Source organism: Anguilla anguilla, chromosome 3, assembly GCF_013347855.1.
Source record: "Anguilla anguilla isolate fAngAng1 chromosome 3, fAngAng1.pri, whole genome shotgun sequence".
Classification (NCBI taxonomy): Eukaryota; Metazoa; Chordata; class Actinopteri; order Anguilliformes; family Anguillidae; genus Anguilla; species Anguilla anguilla.
Window position 1 is genome coordinate 64,685,613 of NC_049203.1, and position 2,774 is coordinate 64,688,386.

Consider the following 2,774-nt stretch of genomic DNA (forward strand, 5'->3'; position numbering starts at 1 on the left):
GTTCCCAGTGGGGCAAGTTGATCTTTTTATAGCCAACCTCATTGATGAAAGCTTTCTGCTTAGGGTCTGACAGATGTTCTCTCCCCACTTATTCTCTGTGTGGCCATTTTTAGAGAGGATATAGAGTGGGGGGGTGCAAAGTAGGGGGGGGGTTAAGGCTCAAAGCTGGGACTTACGTTTCCCCTTCCTTGTCATAATACCAGCACCACATTAAACCCCAAACCCAGCCCTGCCTGCATGTGTACATTCTGGCCCCCTGCTGCAAATAAAGGGGGAGGGGCTTCAGGCCTCCCGCCTGCCACACAAAGGGGGAGGGGCTTCAGGCCTCCTGTCTGCCACACAAAGGGGGAGGGGCTTCAGGCCTCCTGCCTGCACATAAAGGGGGAGGGGCTTCAGGCCTCCTACCTGCACACAAACACAAAGGGGGAGGGGCTTCAAGCCTCCTGCCTGCACATAAAGTGGGAGGGGCTTCAGGTCTCCTGCCTGCCACATAAAGCGGGAGGGGCTTCAGGCTTTTGCGTTATTAAAAGCGTGTGCCCACACATCACGCCACTCGGCAATCCAATTTACACTGGAGAGCAACGCTCCTGAAGAAGTGATTCACACCTCGCAGAGGCAAAAGCAAGCTTGTCCACGCCGATTGTGCTCTTATAAGAGCGTTCTAATTAGAGAGAGAGAATGCTGCAATTCTGCTGCATGAACGACAAGAAAATACCGGGAAATAAATATCGGGTCCATACTCCTAAGCCTACTCTTGATTTCCCAGGTATATTTAACATTTTAGGCATTTAGAACAAACGCTCCCATTCAGAACAGCTGACAGAGCTGATATTCTATCCATTTATGCAGCAGGAGATCAGTTTGCTTCTACAGCATCTACAGCTGTTCGGATTTATGACAGCCTGGTTATCTCTTGTATGCAATTCAATGGTTTGTTGCAACCATTATGTACAAAAAGCATGTCCAGTTGAACCTCCATTGACTCCTCTCTGTGTTTGTATGGCAGTGGTGGGGTAAATCGAATAGCAGCAGTCAGCTTTTAGTATAGCCTAAATCACACTTGAACACAAATGCAAAACTGGTGCTCCTGCACAAAGGCCAAGTCCTGCCCTCTACAGCGATTATACACATTAGACTAATTTATTTCCCCTCACTTTAGATGGTAGATATTGGTCATTATTTCTGCACCATAAATTTCCCAATCAACTGCAGAAAGACATGGAGGAATTACCCACAATGCCAAGCTTTGCATTCACGGTGGGGGAGACGAAACTGTCATTGTACATTTCGATGGACGTTTCTCTTTCTGACCACATTCTCTTCAGATGGTAAAATGAAATAACATCTGACCCAGTTACATTAAGTAATTGGAAACATTGGGCGGCACTGCTTTGGAATAGGGTTAGCGTGTAAGCTCCGATAGCAAATATACACGTACAGAGAATACTCACGGATATTGCCCTTTGAACGAGCTCATGCACACACACGGCGTGCAACACGGGGTAGCCAATTGCCATTGAGTTACGACACCATTCATAGCACCTCCATACGCCAATAACTAACGAGTGGCCAGACGTAGGCCTACGAAATTCGATCCTTCTGCCCTACCTGCATCTCAACTTCCACGTTGCGCAGAGTAGATTGTCATACGTGCTTATACTTGCCAGACACATTTAGCATCGCGCTAGTTTTACATTCTGTGCTTGTTGAGAACGATTCATCGTTTTAAGAAAAGACGGGCCGAAATTTGATCCCGCTTATCTGCAGCAGCCTTGCTTTCACAATGCACCTGGAAAGCTCTTGTAGTTTCACATTAAGGCCACGTAGGGGCGCGCGCGGAGGAATTGAATTGTGTGGCAAAGGGGAAGAAAAGGGTGTTGTTCTAGGTTCAGGTGAGTTCAGATGAGCCAGTTGCCTTGATAAATAATTTTTCTCGTCATTTTGTTTTGAGTGCTAAAATGTGTAGGCTACTGAATGTTCTCTAACGATTTTCTTTCGTTCACACAGATGCGACCCGAGTGGCAACGTGCCTCGAGGGATATTTCGTTTTCTTTCATTGACCTTTGAATATCGGTATTTTCACGAACGTTACATACATGCAATTAACGAACACAATGAAACAGAAACTTCTGTAAACCCTCCACAACACTACCACCAGCAAAAGGGGATGGAATCCAGCGAATGTGCGCTGCTGTTTACATCACAATCACTTTATGCTTTAAAAAAAAAAAAAAAAGGATCTTCCGTTTTGATAAATTGGAACAGGAGGCTGAAGCCAGACTGCGTTGCGATCGTATCTGGGTCGCTGTAGTCACTCAAAACCGATTAATTCTGCAGATTTGTTTTAATCTCTCGAGTGAGCGAGCCAGCGCCGAATGGCAAGGAAGATCACATTGTTGTGTTCCGGGTTAAAACGCGGTCTGTTCCCTTGAGAAGCCATCTTTTTTATTCTCTCTGAAAACCGCATTCTCCAATCTACTGTCTAGATCCACAAAACAGAACCTGTTATCTGCTGGCAGACAGCGTCGTTATGCCGCCGTAATAGTTACCAGTCACTTGTTGACATGTCTGATTACCGCACGTCTTGTAATGTATTTTCGAAATATAATTGAATTTCTCTTTATGTTACAGTAGGCTGTAAGCAGCCATTGGTCGAGCAAACTATCCGCCTAAACGTGCGCGCGCTCGAATTCCTTGTTTAATTTCACCCGGTACAGTCAATAATTTGTGTGGCAGTCAGACTGGCAGGTCTTAAAAACAATATTTATATTTAC

General features: G+C 45.6%; 1 long non-coding RNA gene across 1 annotated transcript; it reads left to right on the forward strand.

Annotated features, from left to right (window-relative positions):
• The first annotated feature begins 1,861 nt into the window (after positions 1-1,861).
• LOC118222895 lies at positions 1,862-2,236 on the forward strand. Its single transcript, XR_004764352.1, has 2 exons — positions 1,862-1,892; positions 2,008-2,236. It is a non-coding gene; the product is annotated as an uncharacterized LOC118222895 (long non-coding RNA).
• Positions 2,237-2,774: the final 538 nt, after the last annotated feature.